General features: G+C 31.0%; 1 pseudogene; it reads left to right on the forward strand.

Moving 5' to 3' along the window:
• LOC134696962 (H(+)/Cl(-) exchange transporter 3-like) overlaps positions 1-21,638 on the forward strand; it is a 36,247-nt pseudogene that overhangs the window by 4,548 nt on the left and 10,061 nt on the right.

Consider the following 21,638-nt stretch of genomic DNA (forward strand, 5'->3'; position numbering starts at 1 on the left):
AACACTTAAACAAACGACAGCCACTGAATTACAGGCTCTCCCTTGACACCATTTGTGAGTATGGTTTCGAGGAAAGTATGAAAGTCCGTCAGAAGGGGACGATAAATTGCTGACCCGTGTTAAGAGAGAGCCATATCTCCTGCACGTTAAAAACACCCTTGTAGATTTCGAAAAAGAGCAGGCTAATGCTGCTACAAGGCAGCACCATCACTCGCAAAGTGGAAAGGGATAAATATAAGTTGCAAAACTTGCTTCCCAATCCACTATAAATAAATATGTTTAAACCAGGCTCCTGACCAAAGACAGGGACATACGTACAGAATGTGGAATGGTTAAACAAATCCTCCCCCTAACCTGGGACAGTGGTTTAAAAGTACAACATAAGATCAAACTATAAAAATCAAAAAGGCTTAACTCATCAGATGGATACAAATAGAAATACATAGAACGAAAACAGAGTGGACGTGGACAGGTTTTAGTATATCCCAACAACAAAAAGTCACTAAGTACAGATCTTAGAATACGTACAGTTACTGACAGCTAGTTTAAAGCCAATATAAGTACCAGTAATAAAAAAATCATGCTTCTAAGAAATAAGCCATTAGTTTGACAACTTGTTTAAAGTGCAAACAGGTCAACCAAAGGATCCATTAATCTATTAAACTGTGCTCCAATAGCTGTTGGCACACATGAATTATATACTCGATGTCAGAACAAGATCTTAGATAAGTCTTTACATGTTTATACTTAATTTTGACAGATTATTCTATTTTGATTTCTGTTATCAATGTGAGCTGTAGCATTGCAACAAAACCAATAACATATGCTATCTTTCAGGGTTTATATGGAAGTTTTTTTAATAAAATGAATATTGCCTGGCGTAGATATAGGAAGAATTCAAAGTTAGGACAATACCCAATAGTTGAGGTTAGTATATTGAAAGCTTTTACATTTTCAGGAAATTGCATAGAAAATGAGTTTCCATGACATCAAAAATACAATTATTGTATAGACATAGAAATAGCAGAGTGGCCATTAAGTTTTACCCATGTCTGTGTGTTCTAACTTGCATACGTCCCAAAATTGGTTTCTGTTGTCAAACAAATGTTAAGAAAAGTATGCACAATGCTAATTGTTATAAAACACAGTTCAAATTTGAGTTTTGACAAGGTATTTTTTACTGTTCTAGATGCCCCTTTACAAATTGGAAAAATTGCCGAATTTTTTATTTCCATTCTCTAAACTTAAGTTTGCCTCAACCAATTATTATAAAAATTATACAAAATGCTTATTACTGTAAGTTGGATTATTTTGATTTATTTGGTCACCTTCAATGAAAGTGCCAAAACTAAACACACGAAAATAAAGCATACACTTAAAAATTGAAACACGAAAATTGCGTACTGGTTCAACAATATGTTATCATATCTTCCGTATATTTACAATATTCTATACATAGACAAATCACATATAAATAACTGGTATCATTTGACAATATTACTATACAATTTGTTATTAATTGTCAATTTTTCGGAAATAGTTAAGAAAATACAGCATGAATTTTTATTCACACATGTCATAAATATGCCAGGCTATTGCTGATTAGACGCCATTGTTGGTAATTAGAATATCAAAACTGCCTGCAATTCTTTATCTTTATGTTCACAAAAAAGCTTCTGTCTAAGTTTGGTAGAAATCAAGGATAGATTAATAAAATTTAATAAAATTTCAAAAACTTTAACCACAGAGTAAATGGGCCATTCCAGTTAATATCTGATAATGGGGGATGGATGGGCCTTTCTGAGGGGTGTGAAATTTATACATCTTAGGGGTGAAATTTTGGGTTTTTTCATCTGACAGGTACACTTCTACGCAAGAATTTCTGAGGGTCTTGCTACAGTAAATAATTAAAAATTATTACATCTTAGGGGTTACAAAAATACCTTTCTCATATTTTAGGGGTGCTTCGGAATGTAGACAGTTTCGTGTTATGCATTATCTGGTATTGGATTTAAAATTCTGATGGGTACAATCCTTGCAGTAAAAAAATCTGATAGGTCAATTTTTCCCATGAAAGCCCATCCACCCAATATGAACAGAAACTCTACATCTGATAGGTCTTAATTTATAGATCTGATAGGTAGTTTTTCATGATGCTTTTTTCTGAAAGGTATGAAAAAAAATCTCCCCATCCATCCCCACCTGTCAGAAATTAACTGGAATGGCCCAATGTAATGTTTCCTTGCAAATAAACTAAGTTAATTTCTAGGTAAAATACGGAAAAAATATACTTTTGTTTTTACAAAATTACTTCTGAATAATATCTTATGATCAGGAACAGGCTTCTGTCCAAATTTAGTAGAAATCCAGGATAGTTTAAGAAAGTTATTAAAATTTCAAAAACTTTAACCACAGAGTAAATATAGATAGACGCTGCTGACAATTGAATGTAGGGTCGCTATATCTCACTTTTTCAACAAAACTCCAGGGCTCTACAAAAAGGAGTCAGCTAGAAAGATCAAGAAATAAAAACAAATCAAACCAGAAAACTGACATCCTGATTTATATAAAAATTAATTAACAAAATTCAAATATGATAAAATTTATACCAACATTTAAAACGGTGCATTACAGACATTTTAAGATATTGACAAAATATGCAAATTTCAGGAAGGATTATATATATAAGTACTAATATTATTTGTTATTTTTATTGTAGGTTTTAGGAGTTACCTTAGTAACAGCCATTCTCAGTTATCCAAACAAATATACAAGGTATTGAGAAAATTGTAGATATTAAACAATTATTTACCTAAATTCAGAAATTATTTGGTGCATTTATTATTGTGATTTTTAAGAATTGACATAAATGCAAGTATTTATTTATTGCGATTTCAGGAATTCCTACAAACTGATTTGTGTATCAGATATTAGAATGCAAGTTCTAATTATTGGGATACTCAACGTGTTGCATTATTCGCAATAATAATAACCTTGCAATAATTTCTGAATTTACATTATAATATAAAAATCATTCAATACAAAAAAATATTAGTTTCTTTATAACTTCTGTAATTTTATAAAGGTATAAAAAAAAACTGCTGACAATATAAAACAGACTTATTATTTACAAAAAAACATTGTTAATATAAAAAAGAAGATGTGGTATGATTGCCAATGAGACAATTATCCACAAAAGACCAAAATGATACAAACATTAACAATTCTATTTTGTTTTCAACAAATATAACACAAACATATGTAACACTCCCCAAAACATGTCTATTTAGCTCAAAATTTTTGGCACTTACATTTTTATTAAGACCTTGAATAGTTTTCCACAGGAGTCCAAAGAAAAGGAAAATATATTTAAGGTTGTCAATATCGATGTATTTTTTGTGCAATTTCTTCAGGTTAAAATAAAAAAGACGATAATTCAAAATAGAGACTTGCAAAATTTCAAAGGTGGCTTATGCCATAAATGCCTTTTCAAACTTTCTGTCTGTTAAATTTTCATTATCATGGACCGTTTTTGGGGTGTTGATGACACGTTTGTGAGTGTTGCATATATATGATTGAATTTTACAATTTCAACTTGCATTTTTAAATTGTATCAACATTTTTACCAATTTCATTAACTTATAAATATATCCACATATTAATTGATCACTTTTTATAAACAGTTTGTCACAGACATGTATTTGGGAAGCAGAAGTAATACACTTATACAAAAATAGCAAAACATATACAACACACGATAGACATGTATTTGGGAAGCAGTAGTAATACACTTATACAAAAATAGCAAAACATATACTACACACGGAAGACATGTATTTGGGAAGCAGTAGTAATACACTTATACAAAAATAGCAAAACATATACAACACACAATAGACATGTATTTGGGAAGCAGTAGTAATACACTTATACAAAAATAGCAAAACATATACAACACACAATAGACATGTATTTGGGAAGCAGTAGTAATACACTTATACAAAAATAGCAAAACATATACAACACACGGTAGACATGTATTTGGGAAGCAGTAGTAATACATTTATACAAAAATAGCAAAACATATACAACACACAATAGACATGTATTTGGGAAGCAGTAGTAATACACTTATACAAAAATAGCAAAACATATACAACACACAATAGACATGTATTTGGGAAGCAGTAGTAATACACTTATACAAAAATAGCAAAACATATACAACACACAATAGACATGTATTTGGGAAGCAGTAGTAATACACTTATACAAAAATAGCAAAACATATACAACACACGGTAGACATGTATTTGGGAAGCAGTAGTAATACATTTATACAAAAATAGCAAAACATATACAACACACAATAGACATGTATTTGGGAAGCAGTAGTAATACACTTATACAAAAATAGCAAAACATATACAACACACGGTAGACATGTATTTGGGAAGCAGTAGTAATACACTTATACAAAAATAGCAAAACATATACAACACACAATAGACATGTATTTGGGAAGCAGTAGTAATACACTTATACAAAAATAGCAAAACATATACAACACACAATAGACATGTATTTGGGAAGCAGTAGTAATACATTTATACAAAAATAGCAAAACATATACAACACACGGTAGACATGTATTTGGGAAGCAGTAGTAATACACTTATACAAAAATAGCAAAACATATACAACACACAATAGACATGTATTTGGGAAGCAGTAGTAATACACTTATACAAAAATAGCAAAACATATACAACACACGGTAGACATGTATTTGGGAAGCAGTAGTAATACACTTATACAAAAATAGCAAAACATATACAACACACAATAGACATGTATTTGGGAAGCAGTAGTAATACACTTATACAAAAATAGCATTATACAAAAATAGCAAAACATATACAACACACAATAGACATGTATTTGGGAAGCAGTAGTAATACACTTATACAAAAATAGCAAAACATATACAACACACAATAGAAATGTATTTGGGAAGCAGTAGTAATACACTTATACAAAAATAGCAAAACATATACAACACACAATAGACATGTATTTGGGAAGCAGTAGTAATACATTTATACAAAAATAGCAAAACATATACAACACACAATAGACATGTATTTGGGAAGCAGTAGTAATACACTTATACAAAAATAGCAAAACATATACAACACACAATAGACATGTATTTGGGAAGCAGTAGTAATACATTTATACAAAAATAGCAAAACATATACAACACACAATAGACATGTATTTGGGAAGCAGTAGTAATACACTTATACAAAAATAGCAAAACATATACAACACACAATAGACATGTATTTGGGAAGCAGTAGTAATACACTTATACAAAAATAGCAAAACATATACAACACACAATAGCCATGTATTTGGGAAGCAGTAGTAATACATTTATACAAAAATAGCAAAACATATACAACACACAATAGACATGTATTTGGGAAGCAGTAGTAATACACTTATACAAAAATAGCAAAACATATACAACACACAATAGACATGTATTTGGGAAGCAGTAGTAATACATTTATACAAAAATAGCAAAACATATACAACACACAATAGACATGTATTTGGGAAGCAGTAGTAATACACTTATACAAAAATAGCAAAACATATACAACACACAATAGACATGTATTTGGGAAGCAGTAGTAATACATTTATACAAAAATAGCAAAACATATACAACACACAATAGACATGTATTTGGGAAGCAGTAGTAATACACTTATACAAAAATAGCAAAACATATACAACACACAATAGACATGTATTTGGGAAGCAGTAGTAATACACTTATACAAAAATAGCAAAACATATACAACACATAGTAGACATGATTCTATTAAAAAATATATACTGATTGAATGACTGCTGTTTAACTCCATTTGATATCTTAACATTTCGAAACTGACTGATATCTTTTTGCAAATTATTGAATGTCAAATATTTCATGCATATTCAAGATGAAATGAAACAACACAACAGATAGAAAATGAACAATAAATTGTCAGGTAAAGTTCAAAAGCCTATGCAATTGTTGTTGAAAATATAAAATATTTATAGCTATTGTATCATCTTACTAATTTAATTTTAACTTGGAAAGATAGATATTTTTGCTTGTTTTAACAAAAAAATGTTTAGCTATAAACACTATCCTGAGCAAAATGATAACACAATGCAAAAAATTAATGTAAATTTCCTTATCTGTCCATCACATATATTTTTAGGATGAACACAAGTGAATTGATCAGACAGTTGTTTAGTAGTTGTGGAGCTGAAGATAAAACACTGTTATGGTAATGTATATATTTTCTTGTTTTGTCAATAAGTTTCTTTCATTAAACATTTTTGTTCTTTTATTTTTACTTTGGAACATAATGCTTTTAGTAAATCTACACCTACAGTTTCAGTCAATAATTCTTAAGTTTCATTTAATTTGGCTATAACAAAATATTTGTAAAGAAAAGTATTCATATTTTTAATCATCTCTTTTTAACACTCTTATTGCATATTTGTGTTTTATAAAGAAACTTGTTCTATCATCCATACAAATCTCCCATCTATTATTCCTTCTAAAGTACTTATATTGTTATTAAACACAAAAAAGTTGGCACAAGACTGTATTATTTCTCATAAAAAACTTGGAATAAACATCTATCATGTCTATTGTTCCTTTCATGGTTAAAGATGAGTTTCTTTTGCTTCGAATTATATGACACAAAAGAGTATTTACATTTTTGAAGTCCCTTTGTGGTAACAGTTTTGTACCGTTTACCATCAGATGACACATGTTGTACTGATCCATCCTCACACCTCACATACAGACTGCCATCTTGTAGTGTATTCATACTTCTGGGATGTGATGGTAATGTTAGGGTGTGATGTCTGTCATCAGTATAACTGTACCAGTACAGCTTGTTGTTGTTGTTGTTGTAATTGCTGTAGAATATTCTGTCACCAGAACCATATAACATGCTAGGACAACAGTCAGTCTGTATTGTCTGTAACTCCTCTCCTGTCTGATGATCTATGATCAGTAGGCTGTTGTCACCACCTACAACTAACTTGTTGTTTATAGTTGTAATGCCACTCCTCCACAACTCCATTCCAGGTACTGATATTGATTTAAGTTTGAGTTTATTGTTTATGTCATACATCTCTATACACAGACTATCACACAGTGTAACAGCTACTGTAGAGTTGTTGACTGCTGTAACACACCCTGGCATACCCTGTACAGGTATACTGTCTACCTGTAATCCATTTGTATTACAAATCAGTAGTCTACTCTGTAAATATAAACATATCACCAGTCTACCATCATCCATCATCACTATTTCTGATACGTAGCAGTCATCTTCAACTACTGATGTCAGGTCTGTCTGATGATGTAGTGTGAAGATAGACTGTCCTAGTTTGTATGGTTCTACTGGTTGATCTTTTATTTCTGAAATATTAAGCATCTGGTTTGTACCCTGAACTTTATGGAAGATCAGTTTTTATTTTTATATAGATATTGGAAGATGTGGTGTGAGTGCCAATGAGACAACTCTCAAACCAAATTACAATTTAAAAAAAAGTAAACACCTTATTTATCATTTGTCACTTAAAAGATATGTTTGTTTTTTGAAAAACGATAACTTGTTAACATAAATATATAAATATCATTATGAACATGATGAATTTAAGATACAAACCTTGTTTATCAAATTTCCCCCTACAGTTCTGGCAAACTACTCTCTGCATGAATTCCTTTAAAAAAATGTATAAAAATTAATAGATATTTTTTTGAAAACACGCAATGAGTAAAATTAATTTTATTCACAATTATAGTTATTATAAATTTACCCTACAATGGCATTTCAATTTTTTTACTGGCCGTTTTGTTAATTTCTGAGTGCAAATAACTGCATGTCAATATGTACCCAAAACATCAAACGGTATACAATCAGTTTATTTTACAGTTCCTGTCTAGTCGATTTCTTTTAATTTTTAAAGTGTCTGTTTTTAAGGAAAATATTTTTAAACATAACATTTGTTTGAAACAGAAGCGTGTAACAATTTTGATGTAACCTCTTCAACAAATGATATTGTAGAATAGTTGTAAAAACAACTTATTTAACTCTTTCAGCCTTGACAAAAGCTCCTTTGAGACGATGGCTTCACCGGGTATTATGACACAAGAGAGAGGTCTTTATATTAAATATCAATGAAAATTTGTCTGCAGTTATTTTTGTCTTTATTTCATTCACCTACACCATGTACACAATTTTGTTCATGTTTTGATATTTTTTTGGGCATAACAATAAAAATTTGCAAATTTTCAGCATTATTTTGATGAAGTTCTCAAAATTTAGAATTTTTTACCTAAAATCGTAATTTTTAAACCAAAACAGCAAAAGTTTCAAAATTTTAATGAGGTTATACAATTTCCTTAATTTGAACAATGTCCATTCCAAGTGTATTTGTACAAAAAACGACATTTTCATGTAAAAAAAGTATACTTGTATGGCTTCAATTCTTCCATATTCTTTAAAAAAAAAAATCCTTTATCGAATTCTAGTAAAATCTGTAAATTTCATCCAACTTTGACACAGTTATAAACAAATGGAAGTGCCATGTTTACACATTTTTATCCAAGTATTTAAGAAAGAAAGATTACTTTTTATTGCAATGTTTTTGAGCAGGAAATGTAAAAGAGGTATTCTGATCCCGGTAAACCAGGACTCATCATCAGCTGTCTGACGCATGTATCATGGTTAATGGAGATTCTTTGTGGAAAGTGATAGGTTAAGTGTAAAGCCATTTCAACATTACAATTTTATTACACCTTGCAATTGACCACTTTTATTTATTAGTTTAGTGTTGATAGCTTTCAGTGGATAAAAACAGTTTGTTTAAAAATACAACTTGAACTAATGAAAATTGAATAGGTTTTGCAAATTTTAAGAAAACCCAGCAACATTGATTAAATTATTTATTTTGTAAAACTGAGTTAGATACAAGGGAAAACAAAATATTGAGTGAATAGTTTTGTTAAAAAATGCAAATATTTATTAAAATAAATGGTTCGAGGTTTTTCCATTTTCTTTTGGTCTTGTCTGTCTTAAATTTCTTCAATTTATGATATCTGAACCTGCATGTCCTGTCATTTCATAGAAATCTTTATTAATGTGTTAAAATGTGTAAATTAAACATACCTCTATTTTAGCTGTAAGCCCAGCATTGTTCATGTTTACTGTATCTAATATTTGGTTTGTACTTGAATCTATTTTGGTATCAATCTGAAATTAAAAAGTTTATACTTATGATTTTTAAGGGCTTTCAAGGGTCCAAAATTAAACTAAGTTTTATTTTAACAAAAATTGAATTCTTGGGGTTCTTTGATATGCTGAATCTAAACATGTACTTAGATTTTTGATTATGGGCCCAGTTTTCAAGTTGGTCCAAATCAGGGTCTAAAATTAAACTTTGTTTGATTTCAACAAAAATTGAATGTATGGGGTTCTTTAATATGCTGAATTTAACCATGCATTTAGATTTTTAATATCTAGATTCGGTTATGAAATTGGTCCACCTTGAGGTCTTAAGGGTCTAAAATTGAACTTTATTTGATATCATCAAAAATTAAATTCTTGTGGTTCTATGATATGCTGAATCTAACCATGTATTTATATTTTAGATATTGGGCCATAATAGGTAAATGTCGAATTTGAAATTTTTAAGTTTTTAAGTTTAAGTTCTTAGACCACATTCATTTTGTGTCAGAAACCTATGTTGTGTCAACTATTTAATCACAATCCAAATTCAGAGCTGTATCAAGCTTAAATGTTGTGTCAATACTTGCCCCAACTGTTCAGGGATAGAACTTTGCGGTCATATAAAGCTGCGCCCTGCTGAGCATCCGGTTTCTGTTGAATTGCTTTGCAATTGTCATTTTTTGGGTACTTTACAGCTGACTATATGGAATGGGCTTTGCTCATTGTTGAAGGCCCTACGGTGACCTATAGTTGTTAATTTCTGTGTCATTTGGTCTCTTGTGGAGAGTTGTTTCATTAGCAATCATACCACAAATTATTTTTAAATCTCCATCTTCCCCATACAAAGTATTGATGGATAACAACTCTTTAGTTATTCATTTGACATTGAAACAATACAATACCTTTTCCAGTATTTCGTGGATACCTAGAAGGATTGTTGTGTATTTGTTACACAGAGCATCATCCAGTGGTCTTTTCTGTATCCTTATCAGTTCATCTTCTTTAGTCTGGTCAAGTTGAAGAATATTGGTCTTAAGCTCATCCATCAATGGGCCATACTCATCCTTGGTAATACCACATGTTGTGTTATGACTCACATAGTCATTCTTATTCCGTCGTAGTATATGGACGGCTTCTTCATCAAGTTGTCCCAAATTACAGCAGTTATATAATATAAGACCACACAAACTCAAATCAAGATCCGCTGGCTTCACTGACTTAGCTGTGTACTTACAAAAACAGTTGTGTATACCAGGCCCTGGATTTTCAGCATACAGTTGTTTCCATTGGTGATGATTTAGAGGAAGAGCTCCTTGGTTGGTGCAGTTTGATTTATCTGTACAACACCATGCATTTCTGTGGCGTAGATGAAATAAGATGTGGATGACTGCCTTTCTATCAAGGAAATCCTTCAGACATCTGAAGTTTAGGCCTTGATATTTGTCTTCTAACTTTTGTTGAAACAAGGGGGTAACAACCTCTAAGTAGACAGATCCAACAACAAAATATCTTCTCTTATCTTCTTTATCCATTCTATAAATATAGGATAAAAATATTGACTTGCCACAGCCTTAATTGTATTATAAATCTTTTCAACAAAATCATATTTACCTGTTATTTGATTTTGAAAAGGCATAAAAGATTTGTACTTTGTAAATGGTATTTTATTTTATATTGTTTCAGCACATGTTGCTACACTGCAGCGGTTACTCCAGTATTAGAGAGACTTTTGTATTAAAAATGTTCAAAATTACAGGAAAAAGTGTAACCACATTGTGCGATAAAAATATAATAAATCTTATACTTAATAATACATCTTATAAGGCACTAAAATTATCTTCCTCTTTCGTAACAAATTGTTTAAATGCAAGAAGTAATCTATTGTAATAGATTTTCATTATACCTTTAATCGTTTATTATTATATATATATATAATTGTTTGTATTTTACTACCATGTATAGCAAATTGTTTATCCATTCGGTCATTACCATTTATTGTAAATGCGTTTGTGCCAATAAAATATTGTCTATTGTCTATTGTCTATTGTATTATATCTATGCAATGTAATAGTCTCTTATAATAATGTATAGAATTGCTCTCATTTTTGTCGAGCCTTCGACTTTAGTCGAAAAAGCGAGACTAAGCGATCCTACATTCCGTCGGCGTCGTCGGCGGCGGCGTCCACAAATATTCACTCTGTGGTTAAAGTTTTTGAAAATTTAATAACTTTCTTAAACTCTACTAGATTTCTACCAAACTTGGACAGAAGCTTGTTTAGGATCATAAGATATTATCCAGAAGTAAATTTTGTAAAAATAAAATTCCATTTTTTCTGTATTTTATTTATAAATGGACTTAGTTTTTCTGAGGGGAAACATTACATTCACTCTGTGGTTATAGTTTTTAAAATTTATATATCTTTCTTAAACTTCACTGGATTTCTACCAAACTTGGACAGAAGCTTGTTTATGATCATCAGATAGTATCCAGAAGTAAATTTTGTAAAAATAAAATTTCATTTTTTCTGTAATTTATTTATAAATGGACTTAGTTTTTCTGCAGGGAAACATTAAATTCACTCTGTGGTTAAAGTTTTTAAAATTTGAATATTTTTCTTAAACTATACTGGATTTCTACCAAACTTGGACAGAAGCTTGTTTATGATCAAAAGATAGTATCCAGAAGTAAATTTTGCAAAAATAAAATTCCATTTTTTCTGTTTTTTAATTATAAATGGACTTAGTTTTTCTACATTCACTCTTTGGTTAAAGTTTTTAAAACTTTAATAACTTTCTTTAAACTGTCCTGGGTTTGTACCAAACTTTGACAGAAGCTTGTTTATGATCATAAGATTGTATTCAGAAGTAAATTTTGTAAAAAAATTAATTCATTTTTTCCGTATTATACTTTCAAATGGACTTAGGTTTTCTGCCAGGAAACAACACATTCACTCTTTATTTTTTTTTTATAAAAATTTAATGACTTTCTTATACTATTTTAAATTTGTACCTAACTTGGACAGAAGCTTGTTTATGATCAAATGCTAGTATCTAGAAAGGAAATTTTGTTAATATTTGGTACCTGTGTATCTGTATTTTACTTATAAATGGACTTTTTCTTCCAGTTAACATTACATACAGTCTGCAGTTAAAGTTTTTAAAACATTTATTCGATTCACAAACTATCCTGAAATTTTTACCAAACTTGGACAGAAGGTTCTTACTATCAAAAGATGGTACATGTATCAAGAGGAATATTTTTATTGATTGTTTACTTAATTTTTGTTGAGTCTAGGAGTTACAGCTAAAGTAGGCGAGACACTGGGTTCCGCGGAACCCTTAAGAATTTTATTAAGTACTTATTGAGAGATGAGATTTTAATGAAACATTGAATTAAAATATGAATTATTTCATTTTTGTCCTTATATTTGGATTAAAGCCAGTACCCCATATCAAATGATTTGAGATTGTCACATTAATTCAGAAGTTACAAATATTTATATTTATACAATTTTCAGAATTGCCTTTAAATAGGACTATTCACTATATAAAATGATTAAAAACGTTTTTAATTTACTTACTTTCTTTTTCGTTTTACTTGGAATACATGATTGTATAATGGCTGACAACATTCATAAAACATAAAATGGGAAAGTACCTACACTATTTTTAGCAACATACACTTGGGTTTAACCATATAAAACTTTACGTATTACCTGGATTTTTTAAAAGGACTAGACTTTGTAATAATATATTTGATATGAAATTGAAAGAAATGTAGAGCTCTTATTGTCAAGTAGTATTGATTTCATATTAAGGTTCCTATATAATGTTTTTAACCATTGTGAACATAAAGATCTTAATTTTCTGTTTTCAATGTTTTGTGTACAACTTGTTAATCCTTTTGTTTTTACTATTTTAACATTTTTTTTCTGTATCAAGGGGGTTAAAATAAGTATTTTTTCTAGTTTCCAGACGATAACTTGTGTGTAAGTGTATGGATCTTTCTGAAATTGTACCACAAGGTTCCATTTCAAAAAAGGGAGGTTGGCATTGATTTTGGGGGTTATGGCCCGAACTGTTTAGTAATTAGTGGCCAAAAACAATACTTTTCTTATACTTTTTATACATTCCTTATTTCTTGACCAATTTCAATGGGGTTTTATTCTTGAATTCTTGGGGTTCTTAAATATGCTGAATCTAACCATGTTTTAAGACTTTGGAATTTGGTCCCTGTTTTTTTAGATTGGTCCACATGAGGTCCAAAGGGTCCAAAATAAAACTTTGTTTGATTTCATCAAAAATTGAATTCTTGGGGTTCATTGATATGCTTAATCTAACCTTGTATATATTTTGAATTTTGGGTCCCGTTTTCAAATTGGTCCACATCAAGGTTCAAAGGGTCCAAAATAAAACTTAGTTTGATTTTAACAAAAAATGAATTCTTAGGGTTCATTGATATGCTTTTTTTTTTTTTTTTTTTAAACGATAAATCTTTTATTGCACATTTCTTTGCTGTTTAACAAATTACTCGACTCACAGCATTCAGCCGGGTATCCCTGTGAATTAGTCACTGTTTAACCAGGGAGATTATACAGTAAATTCATATTTATATGTATATATATATATATATATTAATTATGATTAGTTATTATAAATTCAATACATTGATTTTAACAATTTGTCTAAGTTCTTAGTTCTGTGGAGGTCATCATAATGTAACGTAAATACGGAAGTTGTACTATTCATTATCCGATGTTGGTTATAATGTAATCATTGACCCTTAACCTTGATCGGCAGAATTTTGGGTCCCGTTTTCAAATTGGTCCACATCAAGGTTCAAAGGGTCCAAAATAAAACTTAGTTTGATTTTAACAAAAAATGAATTCTTAGGGTTCATTGATATGCTAAATCTAACCTTGTATTTAAAATATTGGCTTTTGGGCCCTGTTATCAAATTGGTCTACATTGAGGTTAAAAGGGTCCAAATTATAACTTTGTTTGATTTCATCAAAAATCTAATTATTGGGGTTCTTTGATATGCTGAATCTAACTGTGTTGTTTTTTATTTTAGGACTTTGGTCCCATTTTCAAATTGGTCTACATAAAGGTGGAAAGGGTCCAAAATTTAATTTTGTTTGATTTTAACAAAATCTGAATTCTTAAGGTTCTTTGATATGCTGAATCTTAACATGAATATTGATTTTTGAATATGGTCGCAGTTTTCAAGTAAGTCCAATTGGGGGTCCAAAATTTAACTTTGTTTTGATGTTCTTGGGATTAACTAATATGCTGAGTCAATCCATTGCCATGTATTTAGATTTTGGATATTGGACCATAATAGGTATATTTAATTGAGTTCATGAGACCACATTCATTCTGTGCCAGAAATCTATGCTGTGTCAACTATTTAATCACAATCTAAATGCAGAGCTGTATCAAGCTTGAATGTTGTGTCCATACTTGCCCCAACTTTTCAGGGTTCAACTTCTGTGGTCTATAAAGCTGCACCTAACGAAGCATCTGGTTTTTATTTGTAAACAATTGTATATAGAAATGGTTTAGATTAAAATTCCAATAAAAATAAAATGGGGCAAACAATGAGGCATTTAAAGAGAACAAATCTAAAAAATGCAGTTTTAGTTATTAGATTGTGTAGAGTTTTTTGAAGAAAAAACTACATTTTTTGTGTGATGGACCTGATAATGTTCATTAGTAAGATCATATTATAAATTTATGTTTTTCAGTGATTACAACAGAAACTCCACCTCCTTGAGTTCTTACACCTCCAGTACAGTAGCAGGGGATGAAGTTTACACAGCCCTGTGGATGCTGTTTCTTGGATTGCTATTTAAAGGTCTAATTACTATTTTTACCTTTGGTATAAAGGTAAGTGTCCATGGATTAATTCCTCCTGTGAAAAGTATCTACTCTCATGGGTAAAAATCTTGTCAGTAGGTATAAGAAGATGTGGTATAAGTGCCAGTGAGACAATTCTCCTTTAAAGTCAAAATTTGTTATTCAAACTATTATAGGTCAATTTACAGACACAGTGCCTTGGCTCAGATCTAACAGCAAGCTATAAAGCCCCCCAAAAATTACTAGTGATAAACCATTCAAACAGGAAAACCAAGGGTCTAATAAATCTAAATAAAAAAAAAAAAAAAAAAAAAAACGACGAACATTTATGAAACACATCAACAAAAAAAAGCATGGAACATTAGGTTCCTGACCTTGGACAGAGGCAAACAAATGCAGTGGGTTAAAACATTTAATAGGTACCAACCTTCACCCTTACCTGAACAAATAATGTAACATCACAACATAGATAGACCCACTATAAAATTAAGAAATAATTCATAGGGGTTGAATGTATTGTGATTTTACTACGGGTTGGCCCTTTATGACAAATATTTTACCCTGAGCTATAGAATGTAAAATGTCTATATTCTGACGTCAACGTTCTATGACGTCGGGTAGCTCATTCATAGAAAAGCATATGTTGTGGGAGTACGATGGGAACAGCCCAAACAATATATTCAAATTTTACCACGGGTGTGTACTCAAAGTGTTGGAAGGACGTCATGTTAGAATATGATTAAAAACAGCTTAACTCAATCAAATGACACATTAGCACAAACAAGTGAAGATTCACTGAACTAATAATGTTTATCTATGATATAATGTTAATACAAAATCATTTAAATAAGGGGTGAGATGTTCAACAATATCAGAAAAGCAACCATAAATAAACATTTGACAACATGCCATTAAGTAAAATAATGTATGTATACAGTAAAGAAAACAAATATTTTTTATAAAATTAATGATTTTTTTGTCGAGCCTGCAACTTTTGTTGCAGAAAGCTCGACATAGGTGGCGGCTACTACAGCGGCGGCGTTAGCTAACTTTTTAAAAGCTTTATATTTTAGAAGGTGGAAGACCTGGATGCTTCATACTTTGTATATAGATGCCTCATGTTACGAAGTTTCCGTCAGTCACATTTCAAATGTCCTTGACCTCATTTTCATGGTTCAGTGACCACTTGAAAAAAAAGTTTAGGTTTTTTGTAATGTTGAATTCTCTCTTATCATAAGTAATAGAATTATTATATTGGGTATGTGCGTACCTTGCAAGGTCCTCATGCCTGTCAGACAGTTTTCACTTGACCTCGACCTCATTTCATGGATCAGTGAACAAGGTTAAGTTTTGGTGGTCAAGTCCATATCTCAGATACTATAAGCAATAGGGTTAGTATATTCAGTGTATGGAAGGACTGTCAGGTGTACATGTCCAACTGGCTGGTGTCATCTGACCTTGACCTCATTTTCATGGTTCAGTGGTTATAGTTAAGTTTTTGTGTTTTGGTCTGTTTTTCTCATACTTTATGCAATAAATCTACTATATTTGTTGTATGGAATGATTGTAAGGTGTACATGTCTAGCGGGCAGATGTCATCTCACCTTGACCTTATTTTCATGGTTGAGTAGTTAAGTTAAGTTTTTGAGTTTTGGTCTTTATATCAAATACTATATGCCATAGGTCAACTATATTTGGTGTATGGAAGCATTGTTAGCTGAACATGTCTGCCTGGCATGGTTCATCTGACCTTGACCTCATTTTCAAGGTTCATTGGTCTTTGTTTAGTTATCTTTTTTAATATTAAGTTTATTTGACAGTTTTTAATAAAGCTTTATACTTAGGACTATCAACATAATGTCAATGATAAGTGAAGAAGGCGAGACATTTCAGCGTGTGCACTCTTGTTGTTCATGGTATGAGAACACAAGTGAAAATTTATAGTCATTTCCGAACAATAATCAAAGCTGGTATATATTAAAAATACATTGATTGATTGTTGGTTGTTTAACCTCCAGTGGCAAATATATTATTATCATTATATTAATTAAAAATAGAAAGACGAGATTTAAAGCTTAATAAGTAAACATTAAATAAGTTTATGACAAATCATAAAGCTATTTTTTTTTATTACAGACAGCAACCAATTACAACCACTGCACAACAGAGGCTTTAAAAAATAATAGTTGGAAATGGCTTGGTTTTACAACTTCCATGTACTTTGTTCCTGGTTATGTTCACTGAATTTTAAAATAGCTGATGTGTAGGGAGAATTGTTAACATATAATTACATGACTGTTTTCAGGTTCCTTCCGGTTTATTTATTCCCAGTATGGCAGTAGGAGCTATTGTAGGAAGAATTGTTGGTATAGGCGTGGAACAGTTAGTAGTGTAAGTATTATCTTATTTTCATCAAGATGAAGTTCAAAAGGAGCTAAACATCCCAACATCCATGTGCTGTGTGTTCACAATCACATAGGATTTCAAGATTATAGACATTAACTAGAAGTAGTTAGCAAAAAAATGTATTACTTTTCATGTTGGTAAATTTAAGGCAGTCCTACAGTCTATATATTGCTAGGATGAAGTCGAAAGATAACTTATTTCATCGTTCAGTAACCTGCATCAACATTTATTTCTGAGTTCTTATAAGTAAATATTTTAAGAGCTAGCCAGGCAAAAGTAGGCAACAGTGGTTATGTCTTATAAACTTTAAATAAGAAGAATCATTTTCAACATTTAATGAAAGGTATCAGTTAAGCATACACTTGCAGACATTAGTCTCTTTTGGCCTATATATTTCGTGACATTACATCTTTCAGAATTTGTGCAGAATTTAGCAAACTTTGTTATTCAAAACATTCTGTATTCCCCTTTTATAGGCATTATGGTTTTGATGAAGTTGAGATCCAATCAACTTGAAACTTAGTTCACATGTTCCCTATGATATGATCTTTCTTGTTTTAATGCCAAATTAGAGTTTTGACCCCAATTTCACAGACCACTGAACATAGAAAATGATAGTTTTAGTGGGGCATCTGTGTACTATGGACACATCAGACCTTATTTGATGATTGATAATTTCAAGGTTATGTTATCATTGTAGTAAAACCTTTAGCTTTAAGACATTGTACATAAAATCAAAGATGGTCAATCATTAAAGAAGGCAAGACATTTCAGTGTATGCACTCTTGTAATAATAATTATTAATAAAATTGAAAGTGACTGCTTGTTTATTGAATACCATGACACCTACAAATGTATACAAATGATAATACAGTTATGGAAGGGAGGATTTAAAGTCAATTTACTTAAGGGTCCACATGATTTCTGGTCAGAAAAAGTTTTACAAATATGTTTTTTTTGTTGATAAATGCATTGCCTGTTACTGTTTATAATGTTATCTTTGTAGGAGGAACCATGACAACCCATTTTTCCAGAATATGTGCCAATCAAAACAGTTCTGTACCATAACACCAGGATTGTATGCCATGGTGGGGGCTGCTGCAGCTTTAGGGGGAGTTACAAGAATGACTGGTGAGGTTAAAAGTATAGTACTAAGTCATATATCAGTGTTATTTTCTTCCATTGAAGCCCAAGCTGCTTTGGACTAGGAAAGTAACTGGTCAGAATCATTGCATGCAACTTATTTGTACATAATAATGTGTTTTGTGTACATTATTATCACTATTCTTATAGAACAGAGGGACACTAAACCACTTCTGTTCCATTTTTGTTAGCAGTCAAAGATATACTAGATAATTACAGTGACCTACTTCTATATATTTGCAAGTCTTTTGTAGTGATTATTTTTAAGTTGTTTTTATGGTACAATTTATTGATATAAAAATTACTGTAACCTTCTTTTATATATTTCAGTATCTTTAGTGGTAATTATGTTTGAGTTGACTGGTGGATTGCAGTATATTGTGCCATTAATGTTAGCTGTGATGACAAGTAAATGGGTTGGAGATGCTTTAGGAAAAGATGGAATGTATCCTTTATACCTTATATATGATTTAGATATTCAGACTGAAAATTCCTCTTTGAGACCACAAAAAAACATGCCCCTTTAAATCATGGAGGCAACATGCTACTTTATAATTTTTATTTATGCATAATTCAAAGGATTCTGTCCCATGTTTATAGGAGTATGTTAAATAACCCTCAAAAGGATATTATTCTGTTTTCTCCAAAAATACAGAACTATGGTTCATAAGAGTCTTATTTTTAAGTAAGATAACCCTGAAATGATAATATGCTAGTTTATCGGTAATTTGTACATTTTTCCTTTGCTGTGTACTCGCTGATAATGTCAGTATCAGTGGACTAGCCATGATATAAAAATTATTAGGTTAGTACGCAAATGACATGCGCGAATGCAACGCGTAAGGATCTACTTTCCCCTTTCAATCACAAAATTGCGCGTGATTTTTTTCGCAGAAACGCACGAGATTTTTGGCGTATGAAACACTTGACATTGTTTGAAATTTTCACAAAGTCAGTTTAGCCTTTTTGAACATTTGTTGTGAAAATTTGAACAGAAAATGCATGAAAAACACGATAGTCTTTTTAAAAAAAAAATGCGTTATATCAATATATGAAGTACAACTAACATATCGTCCATGCTGAGTTTTTACTTATACAATACCAATACCTGATACATAGCCTGGTGCTGTTCCAAGTAGTTTTCTTTTTCTGTTTCTTGAGAAGTATTTGTTTGACCTGTTCAGTCACTATAAAGTGTTACAATTCATATTTAAACGCAACACATAAATAGTTACCAAAAAGGTACCGCTGTCGCATGAGAGAAGCTAAAGAAAAAAAAAATGAAATTTACGCATTTTCGACACTTTTGTGTGCCATCATATACAATTTCAAAAGATGTGGTTTCATTGTTAATATGACAGATATTCATGGAACAAAGAACACAAAAGTGAACCGTGATATTCATATGCGGATCTAAGATAAATTGAAAAAATGGGGGTAACCGGGGGCACCAAACTTTAAAAGTCTGCTTTTTACCAGAACTGTAGCCTTTATAAGGGGTGACGTGACCCGGGTAGCTGGTAACCGGGTCGCCTACCCCTAAATTCGCTTCTGAAATTAAAGGTAACCGCAGGGCCTTTCCAAGTTACAAATTTCTGGTCCGTGTTGAAAATAAATGAACATGACTATGGAAAAGCAAGAAATATAAGCTAAAAGTTAAGTAACGTCTATTAAGATGTTCGAAATAATTATGAAGTCGACAGGAAATGAGCTTGTTCAGATAATTTACAAGACAGTCAGCTTACATTGGGTCATTGCCTCCTGTATAAATGTCTCATCACAGTGCTTTCTTAAAATTATTTGAAATCATTGTGTTCGTTTTCAGTGGCGGATCCAGGGGGTCTGGGGGTTGAAACCCCCCTTTATTTGGACGATCAATGCATTAGAATGGGGACATGTGGTTGGAACCCCCCTTTTGTCCTGGGTTGGGACCCCCCTCCATTTTTAAAATGCCTGGGCTGGATCAGCCCCTGGTTTTCATGATGAACACTGAGCGAATAAGGACAAAATAAATGTAATTTTATCCACTAAACTAAGTAAAACATAATAATAACTTGTCGTTGAACTCAAAATGATGATCGATGAAAAATCTGCTGATTCATATCGTATCATTCTTATTTCTGACTATCACTATGCTGATGCTTTGTGAAAAATAAATAAATTTGACTTACCAGTATGCTACCATTATATTTGCCATTGTATGTGTCATGTCCAAAGCAGAATAATAATGAAACACATGCAATAATTCCTTTTCAATACTTTGTGCAAGACAACGCCATGTTTACTGCACTGTGACAAAATTTCAAATGAAGTAATGCCGCATGTGACGTCAAGTGTGATTCGCCGTGATTCGACCCAAAAAAGAAGTTTGTTTGTTATTTTCTCTATTATTGTAGTTATTTTTATTTTTTATTAAATTACCAATAAACAGAATAAAGGACTTTTTGTTTTTGATACTGACTTTATCACAGTAAAATATTCTATATGTATAATTTAAAACTCAAGTTTTGTTCAAAGAAAAATGAGTGAAAATACCAAAATACCATAATAAAGCAAAAATAAGCCTTTAATAGTTGACTTTTGATTGATAGCATCACATATTACTGAAATTATAGTTATAGAAATCAGAGATGAAAAGTGTCGATAGTTAAATGCAGTTATGTCATTATTTAAAAAAATATTTATACATTAAAGGAAAATAATGATGTCCTGCACAGATTTTTTTTGAAAAAGTAATATCCCCAAAATACTGAATTCTGAGGAAAATTCTCAAACACATCAAATAAATGGATAGCATGTGTCATATTCCTGATACAGGCATTTCTTATGTAGAAAATAGTGGACTAAATCTTGTTTTAAAGCTAGCTAAACCTCTCACTTGTATGAGAGTCGCATCAAATTCCATTATATTGACAA

The sequence above is a fragment of the Mytilus trossulus genome, chromosome 14 (assembly GCF_036588685.1).
Source record: "Mytilus trossulus isolate FHL-02 chromosome 14, PNRI_Mtr1.1.1.hap1, whole genome shotgun sequence".
NCBI classification, from domain to species: Eukaryota; Metazoa; Mollusca; class Bivalvia; order Mytilida; family Mytilidae; genus Mytilus; species Mytilus trossulus.